The sequence below is a fragment of the Miscanthus floridulus genome, chromosome 14 (genome assembly GCF_019320115.1).
Source record: "Miscanthus floridulus cultivar M001 chromosome 14, ASM1932011v1, whole genome shotgun sequence".
NCBI classification, from domain to species: domain Eukaryota; kingdom Viridiplantae; phylum Streptophyta; class Magnoliopsida; order Poales; family Poaceae; genus Miscanthus; species Miscanthus floridulus.
The window spans coordinates 66,975,298-66,993,926 of NC_089593.1; the positions used below are offsets into that span (position 1 = coordinate 66,975,298).

Here is an 18,629-nt window from a genome sequence, read left to right on the forward strand (position 1 = left end):
TTATACTTTAGGAAAATGATAGGACAGAAATGCTATTTTAGGATTAAAAATTGTGAATTTCATTATATACTTCAGAAACATATTTTTTTCTCTTTTTTTGGTTATTTTTATGGGATCAAATATGGCCATTGTTTCCTGATCAAACGACACACATAGCGTCTTCTTTCATCCCCACGGGTAGGGATGAAAACGGTATGGATATTTTCCGACCGTATTCGAAACCGAATCCGTTTAGAGGGGTTGAGATCTGTCCGTATTCGAGTCCGGATATCCAACATCCGATACCGTATCTGTATCCGAATACTCAAATCACATATTTATGATGTCGATATCCAATCGTATCCTATCCGACATATTTGACACTATCCGTATTTGAATCCGAATCCGGACAGAAATATGAAAACAAATATAATATCGGTGATATCCGTCTGTATCCGATCTATTTTCATCCCTACCCACGGAGTTTGCTCCGAGGACCACGTTGCTTCCTCACAATCGGCTCCTCCGTCTACCACTAGTCGACCCCGTCCTCCACCAATAGCCAACCATAGTTGATTTGCTTCCCTTACACGATTACACTAAGGCTTCTTTTGGTAAAATTTGGAGTGGCTCCGATTTCAGCTTCTTCATGCACTGTAGCAAATAAACGTTTTTCTCTCTCGTCTGAAAGTACACCAGAAGCCGTTGAAGCCACTATTTTTTTTTTGCTTCACTAGCTTTGGCTCCTCAGCGCACTGCACCAAGAAGTCAAGGCCGTTTGGAACCGTGTCAAACAGGGCCTAGCTAACTTAGGGTTGTCAGGCCATCCTCATGCCCCCCCATGCCTAGCACAACTATCATTCTCCTCCACCGACGGACGGTGATGGCCGTGCTATGGTATGGTGCCACCTCACTTCTCCCACCTCCTACACTAGGTTAGACTGCAATCCCAAAACTTCTAAGAACCACTGAGGCCTGACCCTAAACCATAAACCCTAAACCTCCACATGGGGACTTGGACATCCAACTCCACTAGAATTTTATTAGTGTGTAACTCATATATGGAGAAGATTAGGCCTACTCTACTGCTAAGCCCACAAAAATCATCTTGGCTCCTAAAAGGTTATGGATCCACTACTGCTAGGTGCAATTTTTGCCGTTTTCAACTACTTTTTAAAAATGGACCCTATTTTCAAGTTTGTTAGATGCGGCTTGTCGGTACAGAAAGTGACCAACTAGTAAATATTTGTAGTTTTGCTGCACGTTGTGATCGGAGGTGGACTAGCACTCAATGACACAGGATTTATACACTACACCATAACTTACTTTTCCCAACAGTTATGTGTTGGTAAAACTAGGCTTTTGACAACACATAAAGTGTCGGCAATGATATACCTTTTTTAAGGTCACCTTAACTGTCGCCAATAATAATGTAAGGCTACACGTTATGTGTCGGCGTTTGTCCTTCCAACCTAAAAAGTGTCGGCAAAAGTTTTTAGACAAACAAACTGTCGTCGTACCATAAGTAAACCACTGTCAAAGTGTCGTCGAAGGCTATGCGCCGAAGCAAATAAATGTTGAGCCCACTAAAACAGGCTGCCTCAAAACCCATCCCCATTTGTCTCTCCTACTGATGTGACTCGGGGAAAAAACCCGCAGCCAGTAGAGACCGACGCCGCCGGCCACCGGCAGATCCCGACTCGGCGCGCCACCAGGAGGGCTCCTCCGCCGGGCACCGCAGGAGGGCTCCGTGGGCTGGGCGCTGTCAGTAGCCACTGCCGCCGTCTCCCAATCCCGCCGCAGCCGAACTCCCTAGCCGGAGCCCCACAGCCCCCCTCCCCAGGCCCCCGTCGCCGAATCCAACGACGCCGCCACCCCAGTCCCTAGCCCCCGTCGCCCTAGCCCGTCGCCTCCCAAGCCCACCGCCTCCCAAGCCCGCCGTCCCCAAGCCCGCCGTCGCCCTAGCCCACTGCTGGCCAGCAAAAAGCGGTGCCGCCGCATCCCCATCCCCCTCCGCATCCAGGTGCGTCATCTCCGCATCCCCTTCCTCTCATCCCTATTCCCCTGCGTGCTAGGTTTCAGCGCAGCTTACTTTCTTGTATTTTTTTCTTGGTTCCAGAAAGGAGTAGACGAAGGTGAGAAAGGCTGAAAGATTCAAGGTTTGGGTTACTTCTCTTGCCAAACTTTCATTCAGTCTAGATGTTTTAGGGATATTGGATCTGGCATTTCATCCAATCCGAGCAGGGTAGCAATTGCATAAAGTAATTTTCTTTAAATTATTCATGTTTTGCTTTCGGATGCAGTGTAATTGTTCGATGGTATTCCACTAAGAAGGCCTAGGTTCAGTCCTATCTGCATCTTGGAGGTATGATCCGTAGAATTGAGTCTCTTGCTTTGCCTTTAATTGATTCTTTAAAATTGAATACTCATGTAAATATCTATTTGTTGAAATAGAGATTGTGTGCCACTGCTAAATATTTTAGTCACCTTGATGCAGTTTTGTGTAAGATTAAAAGAAAAACGATAGTCACATACAAAGGGTTTTACTGAACTGACTTATTTCGCTTTTGTATGAACTCTGAACTTGTAGGTTTCACCCTACCTGAACATGAATACCTGATCATACGCTTGTCAAAAGTTGATTACCTCTAAATTTGTGGTACCATGATCCATTGTAAGAACCAGAACATTAGTGTGTTTTTATACTGAACTCCAATTTATGAGATTCATCATATATTTTATTTTTTAAATACTCACATGAATGCTCCAGCCCAAACTAAATATTTGTATACTCAATACATATGCTACTGTAAGTGTACCCATACCTAGTATTATAATGCTACAGATTTATGCATATTTATGTATTTGCTGGTCCATCTTGTGATGCTTAGGTTAGCTTCTTAAATTTGTATATGACAAATATATCATAGAAGCAGGACGCATATGACAAGGCTAACTGGACCTCGACCAATATATATAGTGATAGTGATCATGCTGATGTTCTAAGTGAGAATAATTTATCCCTTGTTCAAAAAGATGTGACACTGCAGGCAGCGGCCGTGTTCCTGTGCTGAGCATTACCATGCGAGTGGAGCTGCTAGTGGCAAGAGCGAGTCTGCTAGTGGCCGAGCAGCAGGTGTTGATGTTCTGACTTCCAGGGAAGAAGCAAGCAAGCTTGAGGCTTCAAGTACTAGGTATAAAAATACATTTTTCTCATTTCCTGTAATTAGCTCTTGTGTTGATGGTTTTATGCCGTCTTAGATTAAGGTATTTAATGGAGTAATGACATATTATCATTAGTCAAGAACTTTGTGTTACTTGGCAACTCTGATTTTGCACTTTGGTTGACAACAAAATGCCCAAGTTACTTTAGTTATGCTTGGTCTTTTTGTATATTGGGCAGCTCTTTAATGTATGGTTACAGTTGCATTGCTATTAGCTAATAGACTAGTATTCCTAGTTACAGTTGCACTGATTGTTAAACTTGCATGGATTCAGTTCGTGAACTGATTTTTAACCTTGCAACTTTAATTATTTGGGTCAGTACATGCTTATAATGTAAGTCTAGTATTATTGCCATCAGAACGGGTGGCTTTCTTGTTTCTAATGCATTGTTGCTTTGCTTATAATTTGCACAGAAATATCCTGATAACCTCAAGCGGAAGAAATGGCAGTTTCCAGTTTGCAGGTATCTCAGTCATGCTGCTCTATACTATGATGTGAAATTTAGCACGGTTTGTTATGCCTTCTGTATGATGAATTTAGGTAGCATGGTGTAGTAGCACTACTAATTCCTTTGTGTATTTCATGGGTTTTCCTCACATATAAATTAAGACAAGAATTCTTATGCATAGTAGTTACTGTAATACAGTACAATTCTTCTGTTCCACCGAATGGTGGTTTAATATTTACTGTAATACAGTACAATGGTTCTGTCCCAGCCTCCCTCTTTGATCCGCTCTCCCAACCTCAAATCAATTTTGCTCCTTCTGGATGATATGCAAATCATTGGCTAGTTAGGTTCTACACATGCTGTAAAGCATTGGTTGAAGAATTTTACTTGAACATTATTGGCTAGTTAGGCCATCACAGCTTGAAGGTATTTTACTTGAACATTTTGATTTATATATGTGATCCAAAGTGTTTGCATTGTGGGAAAGCAATGAGGCTGTGTTGGCTGGCAGCTATATGAATTTAAAATTTGACTATAATATATAAGTTGAAGAATTTCTGGAAGGTTTGGTTGGCGACAGTTATTCATGTATGCAAAACCTTCTCCATGCTCCTCTCAAGCTCATGTAGATACTATTGCACTTGACGAAGCAGCTCCTGTAAGGCTGTAACTCACATGAGCATACTGAGACAGATAAGTTCTCTAGCTCTCTGTTCAGAAACATACATCCTGTTTGTAGCATGTAAATCGTACTTTCAAGATATTGTACTTCTGCAATATGCATGTAGCACCCAAATGGAACACATGACAGCATATGAGACAGTTTGGTTCTGTAATGGCCCTTTACCAGCTAGAGTACAGTCGGGATCACCTGACCGAGCGGGAATAGCTTCTAGTTGATCTTGCTCTTGTATCTGATCCCACATTTATCTCGCGTTTGACTTCTTGATTTGCTCTGTGAGTAGTGGCAGCAACCATGGAGTGGCAGCAACCATATTTTGGAGTGGCAGCAACCATATTTTTGAGTGGCAGCAACCATGGAGCTTTAGTCATAACCAATTAATACAAGACTTGTACTATGTCTATACATGTATGTAACTGACTAATCTATATCTTGGACCTATATGGCTCTATGTACTTGACCTGCTATATATATGTATATCAAGTTGGTGTATGTATGGAAGATCTAATATATTATTTATACAAAAATCAAGTGAATTTGTTCAATGTGATGCCTTCTATATGAGCAAAAGTGGATTTGTCAAATTATTTTAATTGTAATTATATCTATGCAGTTTTGTCGATAGTTTTTTTGCAAGGTATGGTTTGTAAAATACCTTGGAAATGGTTTGGCCAACATACAAACCGTCGGCAAAGGTCTTAAAGGTCGGCGTAGGTCTTAACTATCGGCAAAGGATTAACTGTCGGCGTAGCTAGAACATTTGCCTACACATAAAGTGTCGGCAATTCTGTTAACTGTCGGCAAAAGTTTCGCCAACGGCTTCTAGCGCGACTGTTTCTAAACTGTCAGCAAAACTTTTCGCTGGAGGTTATCTGTCGGCAAAGGTGCCCTTTGCCTACAATAGAAAGTGTCGGCAAAAGTATGTTGTGTTATAGTGATACTGGTTCAGGCAACGTGCCCTACGTCCAGTGTGGGTCGGTCGGTGACTTTATTCCTGAGCCCAGGTGCTCGAAGTCTGTAGTGGGGTTACAAACGAGGGAGAGAGAGATGGGGTGTCCGGTTGGTCCGGTCGGAAGGGCTGAGATCGACAGGAGTTATGCTATGAATGAAGTGTCCAACCCTAAACCTGAACTTGAAGAAGTCGACTTGGGTTCACCCCTCTATTTGGAGGGAGCACATCCCCTTTTATAGAAGAAGGGGATGGCTTTACAAGTGAGAGGGAGAGAGAGTACGGACATTTCTAAGCCTTGCTGCCCACGCCGATGGGGACGGGACAATGGTGGGCGCCCGCAATACTATTGGTGTCACTGCAGAATGTCAGGTACATGTGGGAGGTTGGGCTGCTTTCTTCAAGACTAGAGGACGTCGGTACCTGCAAAAATGTTGTCTTGCCGACTGGAGGCATGGCTTTACCATGTTCACCTAGTACGATGAATTCCGATGCCCACAATACTGTTGATGCCCAGAGGCACGTGGGGGTCTTACCGTACGGGTGTTTTGACCGGCGCCAACAATACTGTAGAGGTAAATGTTGGCGCCTACAATACTGTTTGTGGCAGGGCGATTGTAAAGCACTATTCCATAGGGTATGGTCCCTGGTGTCGTGGTTTGACTTGCGAGCCCCGTCTTGCCTTCCTTAGTACGCCTTCTAGTTCTTTTCGAGCGGGCGTCCCCGGTCGGATGGCCCCAGTCGGTACTGGCGCGCTAGTCGGAGAATAGCGATGGGCAGGGTTTTCTATGAACCCCGGTCGGAGACACGGGGTCAGAGTCGGAGGCGGTCCTTGAGTCAGGCTTTCCGGGTGGAGGCCGTGCTAAGGCGGCCGGGGCCTGACGCTAGCGCTCCGATCGGAGAGGCCGTTCAGAGTTGGCCTGAGCCTGAGCTAGTGCTCCGGTCGGGAAGATGGGCCGAAGGCAGCCAGGGCCTAAAGCGAGTGCTCCAGTCTGTTGAATTTAGACTCTCGGGCCGGTCCAGAAGAAAAAAAGGCCGTCCTCCTAGGCCGAGCCCTGGCGTGGAAGCCGGTCCCCAAGGGACCCCGGGTTTATGAACCCGACAGGAGCCCCCGAGCCCCCATACGATTCGGGCAGAATCGTCCAAGGGATTTTTGTCTTGTCAGCGGGTGCGTGCGAGCGCACCCGCGGGTGTAGCCCCCGAGCCCCCGGGCGGTTCGTGGCGAACCGGCTGGGGGGTGTTTCTGAGTTTGTCAACGGGGGATGTTTTTTCTATTTTGTCGGTAGGTGCGCGCGAGCGCACCCGCGGGTGTAGCCCCCGAGCCCCAAGTGGTTCAAACCGAACCGGCTGGGGTGTCGTCTCAGCAGACGTGTATGCGTGTTTTTTAGTTTTGAGACAAAATTTTGTTTAACCACGATGTCGTTGCGCGCTGTGGGATCGGGTGAGTTGGAGTCATGAACGGACCATGGCGTCGGTGCACGCCGTGGATAGGATCGAGGTGGAATCATGAGTAGACCTAGGCGTCGGTGCGCACCATGGAACAAGAGAGTTAGTTTTAGTTAGTGAAGCCGTTACGTGAGTTTAGGAGTCGTGGTCCCAGGAGCCGTAGCCGGATGTCGCCGATCCTGTCGACGTGAGTTCAGGGTCACGGTCCTAGGGTTTCTTTGGAGTGCAGTGAAGCCGTTTGAAGCCGTTACGCGAGTTTAGGAGTCACGGTCCTAGGAGTCGTAGCCAGATGTCGCCGATCCAGTTGATGCGAGTTTAGGAGTCGCGGTCCCAAGAGCCATAGCCGGATGTCGCCGATCCTGTCGTTGCGAGTTTGGGGTCGCGGTCCTAGGGTTTATTTGGAGCGTAGTGAAGCCGTCTGAAGCCGTTATGAAGATGTTGTTAGTTTAGTTAAAGATCAGACGAGGCGATGCTCGTGGGTCCTGGCGTCGGTGCGCGCCGGGGACCGGGTGAATCATAGTCGTGGATCTGGCGAGTTCAAGGTCGCCGTCCTTGGCATTTTTCTTGAGCCCCCGAGCCCTGTCGGGCCTTCGTAGGGGTCGATGTGAGTTTATGTGCGTTTACCCCATCCTTGGTTCCTCACAAGCTGAGGGGCTGAGTTTCGTCACCTGTCCCAATCGCTCGAGCTCGAAAGACTAGCTCGGTGAGTTGTTAACGGGTGTGATCGAGTGGAATCCAGGTCCGTCATTCATGATGGGATCGGCATAGCTCTCTTGTGATATTCCACTACTCCTTTACCTGCAACTCGGCAGATGCCTAGGTCATTCTAGAGACCGACCCGGGTGGCCTTTTGGCCTCCCCTTGATGGAGATTCTGTGGGCTTGGCGAGAGGTTCAGGATCGAACGAGAAGGTTGAGATGATCTGGTCTGCCGGACCGGGCTAGGGCCACACGGTGCTCATCTATGGTTTTCTCCCCTGGCTCTATTTCGGTTACTCATATCGAATGAGGCAACCGCCACTTCGTGACGCAATCACGGAACGTTCTAATGCATTTCGCTACACGTGCGATGCTTAGTTCCTGAGCCCCCGAGCGGTTCATGCCCTAACCGTCCGGGGGGGTTAGGCGTATGGAATGAAATGCGCGTATGGATGTATGAATGATTTAAATTGAAATAGAGGGGGTTTTATAGTGTTTACCTTTGATAGTCTTGAGTGACAGGGCTCAGAGAGCTTCAGTCGAAAATGCCCGACTGGGACCCATGCTCATCGTTCGTGATGGAGTCGGCGTGGCCCACATGGGGCGTCCCTTTGCTTCCTACCTGTGTCCCGGTGCTTATCCTGAGTGAATCGATCGACTCAGGAGGCCGGTTGATCTCTCTCGGCGGAGATCTCACTGTTGGGTCTCTCTAGGTCTTGACGACTGGAGTGACGGGGATCGGAGAGCTCTAGTCGAAGACGTCCGACCGGGACCTGTGCTTGTCAATCGTGGATTAGCCCTTGTGTGATTAGCTTTGTATTAATGGACACATGCTCACCTTGATGACCTGAGAGACGGGGTTCGAATAGCTTTAGTCGGAAATGTCCGACCGGGACCTACGCTTGTCAATCATGGGTTAGCCCTTGTGTGAACAGTTTTGTATATCTAAAGACTACAGTTGGTTTTGTTTTATGTGATGGAGTCACTCCATTCGGGGAAGCTGTCTCCTTTGTTCCTTAGCCTTTCCTTAGCATAATTTCGTTCTCTATTCTTTCTATCTCGCACCTACCCGTTTGTAGGTCGCAACCTTTAGGAACCCAGGGCATGGCCCACGAGGCTCGGCCGCTTGTAACCGTAGGAAGAGGCGGGGTGTGATCGGTCGGAATTGAAGCAAAACTACATAAGGCAAGTTTAAGGAGCGAACTACCCTTCGATTGGGTAGGAAGGATTTCTCGCATATGATTTATCAACAAAACAGAGAGGTAATAGTGCCCCCTAGTGGAGCCCCCGAGCCCCCAGGCAGTTTGGGCAAAACCATCTGGGGGGTGTTTTTATCGGGGCAAGTGTTTAACTAAAAAGAGCTGTAAGACTATTTTTAGGGGAAAAACAACGTAGCTGCTCGATGTTCCAAGTGTTGTTGAGAAGGTTGCTGTTGTTGTCCTCCAATCGGTAGGTGCCCGGTCGAATTACTTCTATTACCGTGTAGGGTCCTTCCCATGGTGGAGAGAGCTTGTGTTTTTCCTTAGTTGATTGGGTCCTCCGGAGTACGAGGTCACCGACTTCGAGTATCCTTCCTCTGATCTTCCTTTCGTGGTACCTGCGGAGAGTTTGCTAGTAGCGGGCGGAGCGGATGATGGTTGTTTCATGGGCCTCTTCGCGCAAATTGACTGCGTCTTGTTGAGCCTCCATGGCTCGATCGCTGTCGAAGGCCTTTACTCTTGGTGCGCCGTGGTCGAGGTCGGAGGGAAGTACTGCCTTGGCCCCGTAGGCCAAGAAAAAAGGCGTGAACCCTGTGGATTGGTTCGGGTCATTCTTAGGCTTCAGAGGATCACTGAGACCTCTGCAACCCATCGCCCGACGTACTTGTTGAGCCGGTTGAAGATGCGTGACTTGAGTCCCTGGAGGACCATGCCATTGGCGCGCTCGACCTGACCGTTGGTACGTGGGTGTCCGACTGAGGCCCAGTCGATCCTGATGCCGTATCCATCACTAAAGTCCAGGAACTTTTTTCCTGTGAAGTTAATCCCGTGGTCAGTGATGATGTAGTTGGGAACGCCGAACCAGTAGATGATGTCGAGGAAGAATTTGACCGCCTCTTCCGAGCGGAGGTTGGTGATAGGCTTGGCCTCTATCCATTTGGTGAATTTGCCGACTGCCACAAGAAGGTGAGTGAAACCGCCTGGTCCCTTCTTGTGGGGTCCCACCATGTCGAGGCCCCAGACCGCGAATGGACAGGTGATTGGGATGGTTTGGAGTTCTTGTGCCGGTAAATGGGTCTACCGAGCATAGAACTGGCATCCTTCGCACCTACGAACGACCTCCTCAGCATCTCATAGCGCGGTGGGCTAGTAAAAACCTTGGCGAAAGGCTTTTCCGACCAGTGACCTTAGGGCCGCGTGGAGTCCGTAGATCCTAGCGTGGACCTCGAGGAGGAGCTGCTTCCTCCGATCGGAGGGGATGCACTTCATGAGTATCCCTGATGGACTCCGTTTGTAGAGCTCGTTACCGAGCACGATGAAGGTCTTGGCGCGTCGAGCGATTCGTTGGGCTTCAGTCCTTTCGGGTGGGAGGACCTCTTCGAGGAGGTAGGCGAGTAACGGTACTGGCCAGTCGGTTTGATCAAGTGCTAGCACAGCGATGTTTGCGGATGACGTCGTCGTAGAGGTACTGGGATCGGAGCCCCCGAGCACCGGCTGGGCGTCGGGGCATGTCTGGATCGGACTCTCCAGGATGTGGATGGATGGCTCGTAGACATCGTTGATAAAGACCCCGCCCAGGGAGGGGTCCCGCCTGGTGGCCAATTTTGTAAGGAAATCGGCAGCATCGTTGTCCCTTCGAGGGACGTGGTGTAGTTCAATCCCCTAGAATTTGTCCTCGAGCTTGCGCACCTCTTGGCAGTATGCTGTCATCAGGGCGCTTTTGCAGGAGGACTCCTTCATGACCTAATCAATGACCAGCTCCAAGTCGCCGCGTACGTAGAGTCGCGTAGCACCGAGCTCAATGGCGATGCGTAGTCCGTTGATAAGGGCCTCGTATTTCGTGGTGTTATTTGAAGCTAAAAAGTGGAGGCGGATGGCGTAGCGGAGCCTACTCCCATCTGGGGAGATTAGAACCACCCCAGCCCCCGAGCTAGGCACCATTACGGACCTGTCGAAGTATATCATCCAGTACTCGTGGGTGACGTCCGGAGTCAGGAGTTGGATCTCCATCCATTCAGCGACAAAATCCATGAGGGCCTAGGATTTAACAGCGGTTCGGGGGGCATATCTGATGTTGTGGCCCATGAGTTCGAGTGCCCACTTGGAGATTCGTCCCGCGGCGTCATGGTTGCGGATGATGTCTCCGAGTCGGTATGAAGTGACAACCATAACTTCATGATCATTGAAGTAGTGTAGGAGCTTCCTTGTTGCCATCAGCATGGCATATAGGAGTTTCTGCACCTAGGGGTACCAGACCTTGGGGTCGGTAAGTACCTCCTCGATGAAGTATATGGGTCACTGTATTTTGAGTTGGTGTCCTGGTTCCTCCCTTTCGATGACCAGGGCGGCACTCACCACATGGTTGCTTGCCGCGACGTAAAGGAGGAGGGGTTCTCCCCGCTCGAGAGCGACGAGGATTGGGGTTGACGTTAGGGACGTTTTAAGGCTTTTGAGGGCCTACTGGGCCGCCTCAGTCCAGACGAAGGCATCCGTCTTTTTAAGGAGTTTGTAGAGCGGCATCCCCCGTTCGTTGAGTCGGGAGATGAACCAACTCAGAGTAGCCAGATAGCCTGTGAGCCTTTGTATGCCCTTAACGTTGCGTATGGGGCCCATGTTGGAGATGGCCGTGATTTTTTTGGGGTTGGCTTTGATGCCGCGCTCGGATACGATGTATCCAAGCAGTTTCCCCTTTGGAACCCCGAAAACACACTTTTTGGGGTTCAGCTTAATGTTGAACCTTCGGAGGTTTGCGAATGTCACGGCCAAGTTTGCGATCAGGTTGCAAGCTTGAGCCGTTTTGACCACTATGTCATCGACATAGATGGTGATTATCGGTCTCGGCCGCTCGGCCTGATCGGGCTGGTCGAGCGGGTCAATTTGGTCGGCGAAGCATTGCTGCATGCACCTTTGGTAGGTGGCGCCAGTGTTCTTCAGGCCGAAAGGCATGGTCACATAGCAGTACGAACCATACAGGGTGATGAACGAGGTTGCGAGCTGATCGGACTCTTTCATCGCGATCTGGTGATAGCCCGAGTAGGCATCTAGAAAGGAGAGAATTTCGCAACCCGAGGTGGAGTCAATTATCTGGTCTATGCATGGTAATGGGAAATGATCCTTCAGGCATGCTTTGTTAAGTCCAGTATAATCGACGCACATTCTCCACTTCCCGGTCTTCTTTCTGACTAGGACGGGATTGGCAAGCCAGTCGAAATGGAAGACTTCCCTGATAAACTCGGCTGCCAGGAGTTTGGCGATTTCCTCGCCTATGGCCCTGCGCCTTTCGTCGTCGAAGCAACGCAGGCGTTGTTTGGCGGGCTTAGAGCCCGAGGTAAGGCGTAGTGCGTGCTCGGCGACCTCTCGGGGTATCCCCAGTATGTCAGACGGCTGCCATGCGAAGACATCACGATTGTTGCGCAGGAACTCGATGAGCTCGCATTCCTATTTGGCTGAAAGCTGGGTCCCAATCCGAACTATCTTAGTTGAGTTGGTGGGGTCGATTCCCACCGTCTTGGTTTCTTTGAGTGGGCAGAAGGCCGACGAGGAAGTTGGTTGGTTACAGTCCGGGGCTGCCGGGACCGATGACTCCCCGAGCCGCGGGAGCTCGGACGAGTTGACGACCACAGTGGTGAGCTCGTAGTGTTCGTGGTCGCACGTGAAGGCGTGCGAGAACGCGCTGCTCATAGAGATGACACCGTTTGGTCCTGGCATCTTCAGCTTGAGGTAGGTGTAGTTGGGGATTGCCATGAATTTCACGTAGCATGGCTGCCCCAAGATGGCGTGGTAGGACCCTGGAAAGTCCACCACCTCGAAGGTGAGGACCTCCGAGCGGAAGTTGGCTCGGCTGCCGAACGTGACGGGCAGATCGATCTGCTCGAGCGGGTATGCCTGCGCTCCTGGGATTACCCCGTGGAAGGGGGAGCCCGCCGGGCGGAGTTCCGATCGGGGGATGCGCATGGCATCGAGGGTGTCGATGTACAGGATGTTGAGGCCGCTGCCGCCGTCCATCAGCACCTTCGTAGACTGTTTCATGCGGACGATGGGGTCGACGACGAGTGGATAGCATCCTGGTCTTGCGATGTGGGAGGGATGGTCCCTCTGATCGTAGGTGATCGGAGACTCCGACCGGCTGAGGAAGGAGGGGATGGCCAACTCGACAGTGCATGCCTCTCGATAGCGAACGTTATGCTGTCGCTTGGTCCAGACGGCGTCGGATCTACCAAAGATCATGATACATTCATCAGTGTCGGGGAAGTCATCTGCGTCTTTGCCTGCCATACCTCCCTTCTTGGGTGCTGCCTCTTTGCCGTCTCCCTCCTTTGGCCCGCCGGCCTGTCGGAGGAAACGTTTGAGGAGCTCACACTCCTTATAGAGGTGTTTGACAGGGTAGGCATGGTTGGGGCATGGATCATCCATGAGTTTGTTGAAGTGGTCAGGCAGTCCCTGATGGGGCTGCTTGACTGTGCGATCGGTCGTGGCGACCAGTGGGGCGCTGTCCGACCGACATCGATCCTTCTTATTTTTCTTGCCCCTCTACGTGGAGGGGCCCTCGTCCAGGTCCGTGCTTTGGGCTTTGACCTTGTCCCGGCCTCCGCTCAAGACCGCTTCGACTGCCTCCTCGCCAGAGGCATGGTTGGTGGCTACGTCAAGCAGGTCGCAGGTGGTACGGGGTTTCAAGCAGCCAAGCTTGTGGATAAGGGACTCACAGTTTGTCCCGAAGAGGAATGCGCTGATGATGTCTGCATCGACGATATCAGGGAGGGAGTTGCATCGTTGGGAGAACCTACGGATGTAATCCCGTAGGGACTCGCTGGGCTCTTGCTGACAGCTCTTGATGTCCCAGGAGTTCCCCGGTCGGACGTACATCCCCTGGAAATTCTCGACGAAGACCCTCTTGAGGTCCGCCTAGTCGCGGATGCTGTCGTGCGGAAGGAATTCGAGCCACGCCCGAACATGTTCCCCCACGCAAATGGGAAGATATTGAATGATGAAGAAGTCATCATCCACTCCTCCGTCCCGACAGGCGAGCCGGAAGTCTTCGAGCCAAATGCCTGGGTTTGTCTCCCCAGTGTATTTGGTGATGTTGGTGGGTGGCCAGAAACGCTGTGGGAACGGTGCTTTCCGGATGCGCCGGCTGAAGGCCCGAGGCCCTGGGCCCTCGGGGCTGAGGCTCCGGTCGTCCGGGCGGCGACTACGCCTGGGGCGCGTTTCGCCGCTTCCCTCGATGGTTCAGCCGGGATTCATGGCGCCTGCCGCCGTATGGTGGATAGCGTTATTACGTTGGGACCGATGTCGATCGCCAATGGCGCTATGGGCATCCTGGTGTGAATCGGGCCGCTCATGTACCGATGGTAGGTGTGGAGCAGGCGCCCGGTCGGACCATGGCATGACTACAGCACTCCGAGCCGGTCCTGGTGGCTGTAGCGGTGAGCGAACAGTGCGATCCGTCTGGCGCGTCCCTATTCCCCTGGTGGGGAGAGAGGGCGTGCGTCGGGGTCGTGATGCGGAGCTTTCCGTCTATTGGATGGCGGCGGCTTCTACTAAAACCCGGAGGTTCTGGTAGACTGCCCGCTCCTGAGGGTCGACGGGCTCAGGAACACCGCGTAGAAGCATTGTTGTAGTAGCGATATTCTGGCCAGCTCGGGCGAATTGTGGGACATCGTTTCCCTCATTCACGATGTCACGTTGGACCTGATGGGCGCGACCCCGGGCGCCGTCTGCCAGGCCGTGTGCGTGGGGCGTGACATGCTGGGCCGACCGAGACGGCGCAGGCGGCGGCTGGTTCTGCCGCCATTGTTGCAATTCCTCGACGTGCGCTTGTGCAGACGTGAGGGCCTCCGCACGCAGGTCCGGAGGGATGTGAGTCTATGTAGATTCCACAACCATCGGCGGCTGTCCCGGAGCATCCACCATGGCACACTCCTGGGACGGACGGTAGCGTGGTGCCACGTCGCCGACGCTGGAATCGTCGCTCACGCCCTCACCATCCAAGGGTTCGTGGGAAGCGGCAGGAGCGCAGCCTGTCATTCCCACGAATTCGGATGTGAGGGGGAAAGGAGCCAGCACCCTTCGGAGTCCCCGGGCGTACGTATCCGTAGAGGACGCGAGGCCGTAGGGGAACCGATCGTGCGGTGTTTGTGGCGTGGACGACACAGTCTCTCTGGGTGCTCGATTAGGGATAGTAAATGAAAAGTAAGTAATAGTACGCGTATTACTTACAGCGGGGTTTGAGTAGAGAGTTTGCTCGGATAGAAGCGCAGATGCCGCGCCGTCGATGTCGCGCGTCTCGGAGTCGATGGAGGGTGCCCCTTCGACGGGTGCCGAAACGTGCGCCTCTTCGCGAAGGTGGAGTACGCCGAGCCGGTCGGCGACAAAGTCCAGGCTTCCGAAGCAGAAGGCCTAGGAAGGCTCGAAGACGGGTGGAACCCGCATCCCGGCGGGCGAGAGTGCGGGAAATTCCATCGAGCCAAAGCGAATCGTATCGCCCGCGCCCACCACGACGGGGGTGGCGGAAAAATGGGCCATCCAATTACCAAAAAGTGTTGAACGTACAACGTCTTTCCCACGGATGGCACCAACTATCGGTACAGAAAGTGACCAACTAGTAAATATTTGTAGTTTGCTGCACGTTGTGATCGGAGGTGGCCTAGCACTCAATGACATATGATTTATACTGGTTCAGGCAACGTGCCCTATGTCCAGTGTGGGTCGGTTGGTGACTTTATTCCTGAGCCCAGGTGCTCGAAGTCTGTAGTGGGGTTACAAACGAGGGAGAGAGAGATGGGGTGTCCGGTCGAAAGGGCCGAGATCGACAGGAGTTATGCTATGAACGAAGTGTCCAACCCTAAACCTGAACTTGAAGAAGTCGACTTGGGTTCACCCCTCTGTTTGGAGGAAGCACATCCCCTTTTATAGAAGAAGGAGATGACTTTACAAGTGAGAGGGAGAGAGAGTACGGACGTTTCTAAGCCTTGTTGCCCACGCCGACGGGGACGGGACAATGGTGGGCGCCTGCAATACTGTTGATGTCACTGTAGAATGTCAGGTACATGTGGGAGACTGAGCTACTTTCTTCAAGACTGGAGGACGTCGGTACCTGCAAAAATGCTGTCTTGCCGACTGGAGGCATGGCTTTATCATGTTCACCTGGTACGGTGAATTCCGACGCCCACAATACTGTTGATGCCCAAAGGCACGTGGGGGGTCTTACCGTACGGGTGTTTTGACCGGCGCCTACAATACTGTAGAGGTAAATGTTGGCGCCTATAATACTATTTGTGGCAAGGCGGTTGTAAAGCACTGTTTCACAGGGTATGGTCCCTGGTGCCGTGGTTCTTTCCGAGCGGGCGTCCCCGGTCGGATGGCCCCAATCGGTACTGGCGCGCCAGTCGAAGAATAACGATGGGTAGGGTTTTCTATGAACCCCGGTCGAAGACACGGGGTCGGAGTCGGAGGCGGTCCTCGAGTCAGGCTTTCCGGGTGGAGGCCGTGCTAAGGCGGCCGGGGCCTGACGCTAGCGCTCCGATCGGAGAGGCCGTTCGGAGTTGGCCTGAGCCTGAGCCTGAGCTAGTGCTCCGGTCGGGAAGATGGGCCGAAGGCGGCCAGGGCCTGAAGCGAGTGCTCCGGTCTATTGAATTTAGACTCTCGAGCCGGTCCAGAAGAAAAAAAAGGCCGTCCTCCTGGGCCGAGCCCTGGCGTGGAAGCCGGTCCCCGAGGGACCCCGGGTTTATGAACCTGACACGGCTCTTTAGATTGCATGTATTTTCAAGGATGACCCTAGAGTCTAGAGTCTAGATGCAACCAAAGAAAATGGATTGATTCAAACCGTGCCAATACAATGTCACGCTTTGGAAATCTGCCATCAATTCTTGATTTCCTTGAACCGTCTCATTTTATACGTCTTAGATGCACTTTGGACCCACGCACAACTAACCATATATTCAAATGGACAAAAAGGCCCCTTCTACTCCCTCTCTCTCCCCTCCCTGACTCACCCCCTTTACCATCTCTCTCCCCCACATCGTCTTTCTCACCATGTCAAACTTCCTATCACCCACGCCGATCTCCCCCGCCACCTCACCATGTTGATGCCCTCTACTCTCGCCAGATGTGCACTGGCGTAGCACCCGCCCCCTACGCCGCATGGACCTCGCCACTCCCCTCCCCTATGGACCTGGGCCGGCGTCGCCTGCTCCTCGTCGTGCCGCCGATGGTCGTCGAGGCGAGATAAACCTATAAATGGTACGATTCAAGAAAAACATGAATTATAATGACAGATTTGCAATATCATAAATAGTAATGACAGATTTCCAATGCAAGACATTAATTTGTAGTGCCGGCACGATTCAAATTAACCCGGGCCATGTTTAGTTGGCCACAAAGTTGGCGCCGCCTGAAATCCCGAGTCACTGTAGCATTTCGTTTGTATTTGGTAATAATTATCCAATCGTTGACTAATTAGGCTCAAAACGTTCGTCTCGCAAAGTACAATCAAACTGTGCAATTAGTTTTTGATTTCGTCAACATTTAGTACTCTATGCATGTACCGCAAATTTAATGTGACGGAGAATCTTCTTTTTACGCAGTGTCAAAATTGGGAATTTGATGGAACTAAACATGCTCCGATGAAAATCGTGCAGCGAATGTGCCGTGTGCGTATTTGTTTATATTATATCGTACATGCTCTGCGACGAAACGCGGGAGGCAGCAGCTGCGTGACAGCGTGATCTGCACGAGCATGATGCACGCACCAACTGACGATCCTATTCCTGGAAACGGACAGCTCAGTGCCCCCCACTCTCTCTATCTGCTGGCTGCCTCGATCGCTGCATGCATCTGCACGCCACTCACAGCCACTGAACCGGGTAGGGTAGGGAACGGGGGCCGGCTAGCTAGACTGCGATGCATTGGCATCTACAGTGCCGGTGCACTTGTTGTTGGATATAGTATAAAGAGTAAATTGCACGGTCGGTCTATTGAGATGATTTCGTCTGAGTTCCTAAATTATGAAATCGCACTCTTGGCTCCTCAATCTACTTAATTCGGTTCATTAAGGTCCTAAACCGCCCAGGCGGTGTCAAGCAGTCGACGTGGCTGCCCATGTACGTACGTGAGGCACACGTGACCCTCGATAGTTACTCGGCCTGTTCGCTGGTTGGTTTCTGGGCTGGTTTGGGTTGTCTGGTGCTGGTTGGTTGTGAGAGGAAAATACTGTTGGCTGACTAGTTTGGGCTGGCTGAAACCAACAAGCGAACAGGGTGACTGGCTTTTTAGCCAAAAAGCCCCCGCATGAAAAGCTGGCACCTCCTGCGTGCTCGCCGGCACTGGCGGCACGGCCTGCTCGTCCTGCGCGGCAGCAGGGCTCGAGACTGGCGCTGCAGGCGTAGCTCGTGCCCGCGACGCGCACAGCCCGCAAGCGCTATCGTACGCTCGCCCACGCTTCGCCCGTCCGCATGCACTCCGCTCGCCCGCGCACAGCCCGCCCGCCCCCATGCGCTTCGCCTACGCTTCGCTCACATGGGCTCCGCCCTGCTCGCCCGCCCGCATGCGCTGCCGTACGCGCTCGCCCGCGCTACGCTCACATGCGCCCTTTTCTTCTTCTGCAACGGCGAGTGCCCGCAGCCTCTTCTGCTACGGCATGGCCCCGGCGGCGCGGCTCCTCACGTGGACGGATGCAGCAGGCGCAACGGCCCCTCGCGTGGCCGGATACAGCAGGTCCTCGCATGGCTATGGCGGAGCGGCCCCTCGCGCAGCCCTACGCGGCGCGTGTGCGGGCGTCCGTCGAGTCGTCCTCGCTCTCCGTGGTGCTGGTGGGCGCATGCCGCCGCGGCCACGCACGGCGTCGACTGCGTGGAGCAGCACATGCACATCCTGCTCTGGAGCGTCGCCGTGGTGCTGGAGGTTGTCGAGCTTGTCTCGGAGGTCACGGGGTCCGACCCGAACGAGCTCGCCCGGCGGCGGCTGCTGTTCGCCAAGGACTACGACAGGGACATGCTGGAGCCGAGGC

At 52.1% G+C, this 18,629-nt stretch overlaps 1 long non-coding RNA gene across 1 annotated transcript; it reads left to right on the forward strand.

The window, feature by feature from the left end:
• Window positions 1-1,900: 1,900 nt before the first annotated feature.
• LOC136505635 (uncharacterized) lies at window positions 1,901-4,308 on the forward strand. Its single transcript, XR_010771272.1, has 5 exons — window positions 1,901-2,002; window positions 2,099-2,138; window positions 2,283-2,344; window positions 3,030-3,173; window positions 3,618-4,308. It is a non-coding gene; the product is annotated as an uncharacterized lncRNA (long non-coding RNA).
• Window positions 4,309-18,629: the final 14,321 nt, after the last annotated feature.